This window comes from Canis lupus, chromosome 20 (assembly GCF_048164855.1).
Source record: "Canis lupus baileyi chromosome 20, mCanLup2.hap1, whole genome shotgun sequence".
Taxonomy (NCBI): Eukaryota; Metazoa; Chordata; class Mammalia; order Carnivora; family Canidae; genus Canis; species Canis lupus.
The window spans coordinates 13,385,611-13,398,335 of NC_132857.1; positions in this window are offsets into that span (position 1 = coordinate 13,385,611).

Sequence of the window (12,725 nt, forward strand, 5' to 3'; positions counted from 1 at the left end):
CCAGACAGGAGGGCTGCAATCTACACTGTGACATGAAAGGAGCCTCTGCAGTCTCTGGTTTTTTTTATTTGGTTGGTTGATTGGTTGGTTGGTTGGTTGCTGTTTTTATGTGTTTAATTTGTTGTTGTTGTTCTACACAGTAGATGCTACTTTAAAATTCAAAATGACTACATCTGATTTGTTGCATCTAGGTTACATGTCTATGCTTAGTTGGGAGGAAAATAGAATAGCATGTTTTTGGTTTGGGGTTTGTGTTTTGTTTTGTTTTGTTTATAGTGAGACCCCTTCACTGACTCTGACTAAACCCATGAGGCATAAAAATTCCCTGAACATAGGTTGGGATTTTTGAGCACACAAAAAAGTAAAAACTGACTAACAAAGTCCATTCCTTTTGTTGCCTAAAATCAACATCCTTCTTCCAAAATAAAATTGTTTTTAAAAAGTTATCCCACTCAACCCAGTGGAGCTATCCCTAGGGCATTTGCAAAAGGCTGCTCACAACATACAGATTATTTTTTCCTTGAGTGAGGGATCTGAAAGAGAGTGAGAAAGAGTGCCCAAGAGAGAAGCCACTGACTTTTTTTATAACCTAATAACCTTTGTTGCATTCTATTTACTATATGGTATTAAATACATCTCACATTCAAGGGGAGAGTATTTCACAAAAGCATAAATACCAGGAGGGACATTTCCCCTCAAAATCTTTTCCTAGAATTAAAAAAGATGAAATAGTATATCTCAAAACACATATGGAAGATATATGAATACCTGGTATGTGTCTGAGGTAATATCCCAAGTCGGGGAACAAGTAAGGATATACAGATTCAAGAAATATCACTTACACAATTGATTATCAAAAGAAAGATACAAGAGATTCTTTACTCAAAGCCCACAAAAAAATTTAAAAATCCTGTGTGCATTAAACACCAAATGGGAAACAAAGACTTCTAAAAATTTAGGAAAAGTTATAGAAGAAAATCTTTTAAAATGTCACTAATAAAGCATAGAAAAATAATCTATGATGGTAAAGTATACTGAATTAAATTGAATATAATAAATGACAAAGTTTATCAAAGAGCACAAAGTAAAATGATATGCCATAGTGAATGAAACTAATAACAAAACAGCTGGCAAATTAGTAATACCCAGAATATACAAAGAATCCCTACAAATCATTAAGCAACAACCAATTCAATAAAAAGATGGACAGAAGATGAGACCAGAAAATTCATATTACTTCATTACCAAAAAAATTATGAAAAGGAGGACAATCTCACTGGACATCAAGGAAAGGCAAATAATAAACGATGCCATACCCACATGATTGGCAAATTTTGAAAACCTCAGTTCGGAAAAATTTCAGCTTGAGATTTAATTTATGCAATGAATTTATTATTTGGAATTAGTGAATTACCTACATATATTGAAGCTGGGAAATGATGCAGACTACATTTATGCATTTGAACAGACATAATTTTCACTTTGGGTGAAGTAAAGGTCATTGCCATTTTAACAAAAAATATTAGAATTTACATAAGATTAATATCTTCTTATGAAAAAGAACTAGTTGCCTTTTATTTAACATGGACAAACCTGATATTTTGTAAATTTACTGATTTTTTTTCTACATGATAATTATATTAGTGAACTATATATGAGACTAATGAACTAAATTTGTCTTACCTGATAATGACATTTATATTTCTAATTACAGATTTTGCATATGATATCTTATTAAGGCATAAATATTAATTAAGTCATAAATATTTATTAAGGTTTAAATATTAGGTTATATATTTTATAAATTACTGAATAATATTTATATTATTTTTGGAAACCCAAATAGTTATTCAATAACTACTAGGCAATTAAACTTTGGCCTTTATACTTAATTATACTAATAATTTCTAAATTACATCTGCAGTATATCTTAGTTAAATTCTCTGAAGAGTGTCTTCTAAATAAAGGTCTTTAGGATGTCTACAGCAATAAAAATGTATTTTATAACAATTACCATAGTCACTTAGATATTATTCTTTCCCTTGTTTATCAACTATTTCCTGCACTCGCAGCCTAAAGAATAAAACATATTGCTAATCATAAGGTCTAGGATGGACACAGTATAATATACATATACATCTCTGCTGCCAGTCATTTGCCTTTTGATCCTTCTTCCAAGTAGTCAAATTCATCCCTTTAAAACTTTATGAACTTACTATACAATTAGTACATGAATATGTTCTATTTGTATAACATTGAAATTTTGCACATGAAGATGAAAATATCCTTGACCACCCTATTTAATCTTTTTACCAATTTATCTTGAAATCAGTTCATCTACCACTTTGTGGGACATATCATAAAGTGGATCTCTTGAGTAATAGTTTAGTGTGCCTTTCTCTTCTCCTTTCCATAATTCTGATATGTGGTAATCTGTAATCTTTAAGACTATTTACAAATATTCAGAGCCTCTCATCTATGGACATATTGTAGAATTACAGTCCCCGCCCTCTTGGAGATATGCATGGCCATATGGCTTCATTTAGTCAAAGAAATAGAAGTAGAATTCACTTGTGCTATTTTCAAGCAGAAACTTCAAAAGCCAGAGCAGATTTCTTATTCTGGTATGGTGGAGTAAGCTCCTAAAAGGCATATATAACATATACATCACACAACTATAAAGTCTGGACTAAATACTAAAAGAAAAACAATTAACTAAAAGCTCTAGAGAATAGAATAAAGAAGACAAATTTTTAAAATTCAAAACTTGAAAGCAAGGACTACAACAGGGTAGGTCCCCACTTTAGTGGCTTTACACTGAGGGTATGCCAGTGATGATAAAACAAAAGGAAGCCAAAATCCTGAGAGAAAACCCACAATGTTTCTGGCCTGAAAATCCAGAAGACAGAGCCTAGAGCAACCATTATCAGTGAAAAGTAAAAGGAAAATCCAGCAAAGAAAAGCAAATAAGGGCGATTCCAGGTTTAAGAATAAACTTCAACCAAGTCTTTGTCTAATCTTTGATCTATAAATGATCAGCACAACTAAAATCAACTTATGTGTAAATCTAAAATAAAAAACTAAAATTTGAGCTGTCTCAAATTTTCAAGAAAAAAAGGACTTTTCTGATTGAATACAGGAAAATTATCTTCTGATAAAAACATTACAGTTTTGAAGCAATATTACAGAAGCCAGGGTCTCTACAGCATAGCAATTACAATTTTAAAGAAACAATTTTACAAATTATTTTAAACATGAAGAAAAAACTGTGACCTATTCCTAAGAAAAAAAGAAAACCAATAGAGACCAACCTGGACATGATCCAAGGTTTGAAATCATCATACAAAATCTTTAAAATAGCTAATAGCTATGACCACTATATCCAATAGGCCAAAGGAATATGTACTTCTAATGAATAGAAAGTAGAGATTTTCAGTGAGAAATAGAAAATAATAAAATAGACCAAATTCTATAACTAAAAATATAGAATCTAAAATTAAAAATTAAATAGATGTATTTAAGAAAAAAATAGAGATGTGGGGGGAAAAATACTCCAACATGAAAATAGATCATTAAGAACTATCCAATTCGGAAAATAAAAAATAATAAAAATAAACAGAACTTCAGAGACCTGGGGACAGAATTTACAAAGTCTGACATGGATATAATTTGAGTCACAGAAAGAGAGAAGAGAAAAAAGTGAGAATGAAAAAATGCAGTTGAACAAATAATGGTGGAAAATTTCCCAAATTTGGTGAAAATGATAAATTTAGCTATTGAAGAAGTCCAAACTATGTATGTAAAAAGAAAACCAAACCTCAGCTTTTTATAGTCAAACTACTGAAAAACAGAAATAAAGAAAAAATCTTGAAAGCAGTCAAAGAAAATCACCACTTTGTATCCAAGGAATTAAAGATATGAATTATGGACTTTCATCATAAACTAGGGAAGCTAGAAAGCAGGGGAATAAAACCTTTAAATCTAAAACCCCAGAATTCTATACTCATCAAAAATCACATTAATGAATCAAAGACAAATAAATATATCACCCAGGAAAATAAAATTAAGATTTGCCACTAACAAAACTCTACCAAGAGAAAGAAAGAAAGAAAGGAAAGAAAGAAAGAAAGAAAGAAAGAAAGAAAGAAAGAAAGAAAGAAAGAAAAGAAAGAAAAGAAAAGAAAAAAAAAGAAAAGAAAAGAAAAGAAAAGAAAAGAAAGAAAGAAAAGAAAAGAAAGAAAGAAAAAAAGAAAAGAAAAGAAAAGAAAAGAAGAAAAGAAAAGAAAAGAAAAGAAAAGAAAAGAAAAGAAAAGAAAAGAAAAGAAAAGAAAAAAGAAAAGAAAAGAAAAGAAAAGGAGAGAGAAATACCTTAGGCTACTCTTTATGCTAAAGTAAGATAATACCTGAGGGAAACTTAGATCAACAAGAAGAAATGAAAAGTGTCATAAATTATAAATATCTGAATAAACATATAAGTATTTTTTACTTCTAATTTCCTTTAGATGCATATGAATGTTTAAAATGAAATTATATTTATGTAAGAGAAAAGAAAGCACATGTCCAAACAAAGACTTGTATGTAAATATTCATAAAAGCTTTATTCAAAGTAGGCAAAAGCAAAAATTACTTAAAGGTAAATAGAAAAATTTCTCTTTCATTTATATAAGATTTAAGAAAAAAATCAAATTAATCTATAGTAATAAAAACAAATCCATTTGTTGCCCAGGACAGGGAGTAGAGGGAAACATAGACTGCAAAAGGTCAAGAAGGTTTGATGGAAATGTTTTAAATTTGATTTAAAACAACATAACCCAAAGAAGTTCACTATAGACTCTTCCAGATGTTCCTCCGGCCTGGCTCTCAGTGAGGACACCAAAATCATATGGAGATAGCAAGTGAGAAACATCTGTTGCTTTTAAGTTCCTGAGATTTTAGAGCTGTCTCTTTCTACAATGGAACCTAGCTGCTCCAAATTACCACAAACCTGTTTATTTATTTATTGTCTCTCACATGTGAGTCCAGGAAATTCAGCTCTAGGGTAGATCTCACTGATTTTTATTAATCCCATCCAGCACCCATTTTGGATGCTTATGTGGTGCTATGGTGTCCAATAAGCCCTGAAAAGATGTTTGTTTATTTGCTTGTTTTTCTAGAGATTTCTTGTATACCATGCCTTTATCTCAGGGGATAATTTTTCCCCCTTGTGGGCTGTGCTACGCACAGATACAAAGCGAGATTCACTAAATCCATCTTGCTTCGCTCTTAAAGATTTAAGAACATCTACGAGGAGAAACTGAGTTATGTCACTAAGACAATTAGGAAGACCTAATAATGGGCTATCAATTTTGTAAGGCAATAAAGACTCTAATTCTAAAAGTCAGTTTAAATTGGTTTTTACATTACTCGTAGCTAAAGGCATCTCAACCAACTCATACCTAAAAACAATACTATACTAACACTGTTAGATCCTTAAGGAACTGTCTTATGCATCCAGATTTCTCTTATAAACTAGTTTTGTCTTTAGCATTTTCCTTCCTCCATCAAAATGTCCTTGTTTTGGTCGATTCTCCTTTCTCCCTCAAAATATAGAACTCTGGCTGGAATAGTTTTACTTCCCATGCTTTCTAAAATGGTAGATAGCCATTCAGTCACTTTTAAGCCAATGACCCTTTTTAGAGTTATATGCTTCAGCCCTGAACATTTATTCTATTTGTTCTTTGAAATTTTGCAGCACAAGATGGAAGTACAATTTCCTTTCCAAGGTTCACCCAGGCCAGCTTATGCTTTCTTTGTTCCTTCAGTTGTTGTTATTCCCACTTGACTTTATCCATTTAATTCAGAATATGTGCCGTGATTCCATACATTGCCAACATTTCTATCTCACTGTCGCTTTATAATTCGGTTGTGATGAACTTGGTCAGGCTACCCTCACCTATTAAGATGTCTCATTTCCTTCCTACTCCAAGCTCTTCACTAACAAGACAAGAGAAATTGTAGACATTTTCTGCTCACTATTTATATTATTTGCTTTAATTTGCAGCTAAGCTGTTTTTTGCTTCAACTCTATTTTCTGTATCACTTTGTGATTCCTCTGTCACCACTGCCTGTGTAGTTGTGATTCTAGGGCAACTTAAATGAAAGCAAAGATCAATCTGGATTGGAGTAACCTTGGAGATTTTACTGTCCTCTTGCAGCCTATGAGCCATTCACAAAACAGACAATGCTACACCTCAGCCTGTCTCAAAAGTCCACATTTTTTATGAAGACATATGGGTTCCAAGAAACCCTTTTATCCTCAACTCAGCCTTTCAGAGTATTATCCAATTTCAGCCCTTTCCCAAAACAACACATTAATCTATATGATAGGACAGGAAGGTGAAGAAAATGTTACCAGGAGAGGAGATATTCATCTTCTTCTTGTTTGCTCTTGGCATCCTATGACATTTTAACCATTAATAAATGGCCTTAACTGGACATTTAGGAATGTACAAGCCTCTCTCACATCCAAATAAATTTTAATTGCAATTCAAAGCAATTAATCCAAATTGATAAAGCAGAACCTTATGAATAGTATTATCCTGAGTCTGCCCCAGAACCAAAATAGTAAAAAGCATCTGAACGAGTTATCAAGAGAAAGTTCACAATCACTGACAGCCCAAGGTTATAGAACTTAATAATAACAGGTTATATAATAGCCCTATCAAAACCAATAGCAGCGGATAAAGTGCCATTCAAAAGGCAGCAGGGACATACCAAAAATCAACTCCATTTCTTCTGAATTTAGCTTCAGGACATTTTAGAAATCCAGGCCTAAGTGTCAGCTAGGTACCTCATCAAACCAAAAATTGCTTCTCTTCTCCCTTCTTCCAAGTCCGTTAGGATGAAAAAGTAGACCTGCATGTCATCAAGCCAACAATGTTAGTTGAAATTATGGCTCAGCATGATTGTCTCTAATGGAGGCACAAGCACACAGGACAGCATGGGTCTGGAATTTTACCCTGTTTGACTCCAAAGAGTAGTTCAACCATTCTATAGAAAACTCCACCTATAAAATAAAGCCAGGTATGTGAAGCATGAAATAAAATTGATACCATTTTAGTAGTGGAATGGAGTGAAACACATCTAGTGAGGCCTTATCAGAACAGATGAATGCAGTAGAGAAGTGAGATATTTTCCTAAAATGTAATCTATCTTTATATTCAGTCTGAGGAAAACTAGGGATAAAGTTGGAAAAAAAAAAAAAAAAACCAGATAGTTAATAGTCTGGTGTCAAGACCCTAGCAATACTAACATTGGAGTATAAAATGAGATCTTTACGCAGCTGGTTAGAGTGGGAAAAAGTCAGAGTGCCCCTAAAGGACAAGAATTCCTTTACATTGGGAAAGCAGACCCAGCACAGCTAGTCCCACTGTTGAGTAAATCCCAAATTTGGTCATCTCAATATGTTTTCAAAGAACAATGGATATATATGAATGATTACGAAAATGAATACGAATTAATTACCTTAATGAATACGAAAAAATTACTTTTTGTGAATGCAGATACCACACATAAGCTCATAAACTGTGTGCAGGTGTGTGTGTGTGTATGAGAGAGAGAAAAGCTTTAGTGGTGCTGAGGCAATTTATTTACAACCCCAATAACACATATACTTTTCTTCTCTTTCTCATGCTCTTTCCAACAAACATAGCTGTTGTTCACCCATATCCTGTTTCCCCTTCCTAGCAGAAATCCACTTTTGCGCTTGACCATGTGTTTCAGGGGAGAAAGCTGCCAGCGTAAGCCTGGAACAAATTATGGTTGATATAATTCAACTATGGTTGTTCCATTTACCTTCCCAGGGATTGAGTAAGCCTTTAATCTCATCACCCTGAAGCAAGGGATTTGGACCATTTTAAATATAGTTTTAATGAAACCTCAGGATTTTAACTTAGATTATAATTACATTTACCCTAACATGAATGCCCAGTGTTCTACGCATTGGAGTATCTGTCCCTGGTTTAGATAAATTGAGGTCAACTGTACTTTATCTGAATGATCACTTATATTCATTAAGTAACCCCTAAATAATTTCCCAAAAGAATAAATATGAAGTAGGGATATTGTTTAAAGGATTGCAAATCTGCAGCCATTATAGATATTTTTGTTTTTAACTGTATTATTAAAGTCCAGTATATTAACACATAATATATCCATAATAATAGTATTTTATATTATTTTTATTCTAAAATTATTGATTTTTTTTTTAATTTTTTTTTATTTATTTATGATAGTCACACAGAGAGAGAGAGAGGCAGAGACACAGGCAGAGGGAGAAGCAGGCTCCATGCACCGGGAGCCTGACGTGGGATTCGATCCCGGGTCTCCAGGATCGTGCCCTGGGCCAAAGGCAGGCGCCAAACCGCTGCGCCACCCAGGGATCCCCTAAAATTATTGATTTTTCAGAAAAAAATGTCAGTACTTAGGTCAATAGCATCATTGAATGAGGTCTTTTATGACTTGCTGTATAGCATATTTTCAAAATATTTTAAAATTATAATAGTTTTGCTTTAAAAACTGCAAATAGTTAGCAAAGACACAGACATCTTGATGTACATAAATAGTTTGAAAATATTTCTGCCATGTGGCAAAAGCATAAACACAGTTTATAATTTAGCCAAAATCCCAACTTTAGAAATACAAATTTTTAAATTTTTAAATTGAGGGAATTGCAAATTTCAGTTTTTTGCTTAAGTAAAATTTTACTCATATTTCATAGATCTCTACTAAATTTTTAAAATTTGTGGCTACATGCAAGTCAATAGATGCATTCAACCATTAAAGAATTCTTCTGGAGACTTTGCAGAAAGTAGGAAACTATGATAATGCAGAATTACTGGAAGTATAACACTCAGAGTTGAAAAAAATAAACTTTACACAAAGATTAACAGTAAAAATCTACTACTTTTTAATATTTTGGTGGATATTTGAACTCATTTTTTTCTAAATGTTATAACTATTTCATGACTGATTTTGTAAGTAGTTACTTATCCTCTTCCTTGGCTTCATGGGACACAAGACTCTAGAACATATCCAACAGAGGGGTCCATGTCACCGAAATTCTCTTACAAACTGCATCTATCCAAACAATGAGAAATCACTACATAGGCTAAGAGAACCAATGGCTCCTTTTCCTTCTGGTAAACTTCTCTCTTATTTCTTCATCACTCTTTTCCTTGGAAGAAGACTCCATTATTCCTTTGGAAGCCTGATGTCTGTTGTGAACCATCTAATTAAGCAATAAAATAATGTGTTTTTCAACTGTGAGTTTTGTTTCTCAGGGTTTTTTAAACCTAATTTATATGTATATATAATTCTACTTCTAACATCATTCCCGTAGGAAATATGAGTAATCTATCATTTTACTGCTTATATTGGTAAAGAAACCTTTAGCTCCTGTGAGGAAATTCATACATAAATGTAAGAAATAGAATAGGTTAACTATTTTAAAACTTAGACTATTCAAAAAACAAAACAAAACAACATGGCAGTATTTTGGAGTGCAAGATGTATCAAAAGCCTGATTAATATACTGCCAGAGGATGTTCCTCCCAAAATTACCATGTCTACTTTTACACCAACAATCTCCAGTCAGGTCAGAACTTTTGATTCATCTGCTACGTTCTATATCCATATCCCTAGGTCATCCTGTCCTGATTTGCTTTTATGGCCCATTCTTCCTAATCAGAAAAGTGGTAGATCTCTATCTAGTCTGTCTTAGAATTTAAGGATTTATTTCTATGAATATGCTCTGGCACGTAAAACAGCCTTAAGAATAGGGGCTATGTTTGACTCTTCTTAAACCAGTTCAAAATACATACCTTCTAAGGTTATAGGAAGTCCAAACTAGCTGGAGGCATCTCATTTCTTAACAGAAGGACTTCTAGGTAGGGTTTTGGAATCTAGAAATGAGTGATGAGTGGTTTTGAAATATTTAGATACCAGCATCCACCGAAAATACCTACTGATTTGTACTGCTCCCTCCAGGATATAGGCATTTTGAAAACTACCTGTCGGTAATTTTTAAGTGCTATGGCTGTCAAAACTCATGCAGTTTACTATTTTTCCTGGTTTTCCTTCTCATTTTCCTTTCTACATCAGTTTTGCATCGCCTCTAGTCTCACACTGGAACACATAAACCCACAGCGTTGATACCTCGTTCCACTCATACCCGCCTCTGCCTCTCCATACATTATGAACAAAGGGCTCAGGAGATGAAGGGTAAAAAGAAATGTTCTGTTTATTGTGGTACAGCTGCTTTTGTACTATCATTTTGTCTATACATTTGTATCAGGAAACAATTGTGTTGATTAAAAAGTGGGCTTTTCTGTAAATCCACTGCTTATTGGCTACGCAGCATTACCAAATCTTTTCAGGCCCTGGTTTTGTCATCTATAAAAAGGAGATAATATTACTATCTCATAAGGTTATTGTGAAGATTAAATGAGACCATATTAATAAAGAGCTTGGAAGAAAAACTGACACATTATAAGCACCCCATAAGTTATTTGGAGAAATCATGTAAAGAATTCAAAATGTAGCCAATTTTTTCCTCTTAAGAGAAATGTCAAGATGCTTTTCAAAAAGGCAGCAGCTTCTGGGGTTCCACGTGTTCTTTGGAGTGCAACTTTAGGTGGAAAGATGCTCTCTCAGGAAACAATATCTATGCTTTTTTACACTTTTATTATTCTTCAAATTTCTGACTTTTCAAAAATGTGAGAACAGAATAGCATGTCACAGGTTAATACATCATCTGTAATTCTGGCATTTGGAATGATACCTACAGGAGAACTTTCTCTATCATTCTTTTACTATATGATTCCACTTTCAGTTTCCCTTTCTGACCAGAAATATAGCTGTCTGCATGAAAATGCTGAACCATAGGAAATAAAAATGAAATGATAATTTGAAAGGCAAACAGGAGCTATCAGTCAAATTTCTTTTTAAAATAGAGTATTTATTTCAGGCTACTTGTTGGTGACAACAGGGAAGAAAATCTTGACTCCAGCACATTTTTTGTCTGATACAAAGAATCTGCCCTACTTTGACATCTCATTGAAATGGGGGGGGGGGGCGTTTCCTTAATTTAAACTGCTCTCTTCCTCAATAGAAAGAGATTAGCACATTTCCTTTCATTTTGATTTCTGAGTTCAGTCTTCCTTTAGGCTACAAATCATCACTGCTCCTCTGACAGGTATTACAGTACTCAAGTCTTAAATGAATCTTCTAGGGAAAGGAGAAAATATACTCTGAAACAAAAAAGGCCTCATGTTTTCCACATCAAAACCTTCTTTGTTTTCACTCTTCTTTTGGAAACTAAAAGCTCTAAAACTGTTGGAGTCTCCAACTTTAAATGTAGCTAAATCAGGGGAGACTTTTCCTTACAGGAAGTTCATCTGGGATTGGAGCAGCCTAGAGAACTGTAGTGCCATAGCCAATGCTATCATGGGCTTTAAGTGCCTCTTGCAATTTAATAACAACAAGTTTGGAAAAATAGAAAAGCAATAACTGGAATTCTCCTTCCCGGGGAAGTTCAATTAATTCAATTGGGCATTCAGTTGCTAAATTTTTACCAGAGCTGGAGTCTCTAACCTTATTTCAATGAAAATAAGTAGAATACCATTAATTTCTTTTTGGCAGTACATTTGATTGTGTGAAGAGGTTTGCATGCTTCAGCTTGTAACCTATTTCCCTTGATATATGAACATTATTTTCCTCTTATTTTAATGCAGAAGCTTAAGGCTAAGGTGTCAAAATTGTCTTTTATTTCTTAATTTTTTCCTTATACTTCACCAAGTGAATACCGTAATCAAAACGTGAAAATAGTAAATTTTCCCCTGACAACAATACTTCCAATTTCTACATTTAACCAGATTACCTCCTGTCCCTCTCTTTTTCTTGTGAAATACAAGTGAACTCGGTCTAGGTTGCTGACTGTGAGTGGCAAACAATGAACACTAAATAATATTAAGATATTCCAAATCATTAATTGAATTTCCTTTAGGGAAAGAATTCAATAACAGAGTACTCTGAAGTCTTAGAAATTATACTGTAGAAGGATAATTAACAACATAAAAAGATCCATCACGCCTTAGGTGGGAGGGCAGGTTACAAAACATCATCTGCTTTCTAATCACATGTGTCTTCCTCTTCATCTGCATTATTTTACCGTTATTTCCTTAATCCCTATGTTTAGTCACAGAGCCCTCTGCATTGCTCAAACACTGGGGATCCTGAATGGCCTACCCAACTCACAATTTACAGCCCCTTCTCCCTAACACCAAACAGCTAGAAGTAGCCCCTTACATTTTCAACTTTTCTAACTCAGGAGCCATCTTCCCCTCATTGCCCCACCACCACTCCCCCATCTCTTCCTCATCCCACCCCTGCCTCAACCCTTCACCTTTTCTTTGGTCTTTTGGAAGTCAGAACTGGAGCTGCAGCAGATGTTTTGTTACCATAAAGAAAAAGCCTCAAGAACAATCCTGTGCTTTGAAATACTTAACAAGTTCTTTTTCCACAGGGTAAGGGGAGGTGGGGTGAAGGAAGCCTTATATGTAGCATTTGCTGATTTCCTTGGTGGATGGCCACCTTAGTCTTTTTAAAGCCAACAATGCAACATCATTTAACATCAAGTTGAGAAAATGTGTGCAATAAGCACTCCAGTATACAGTATTTCCACCACA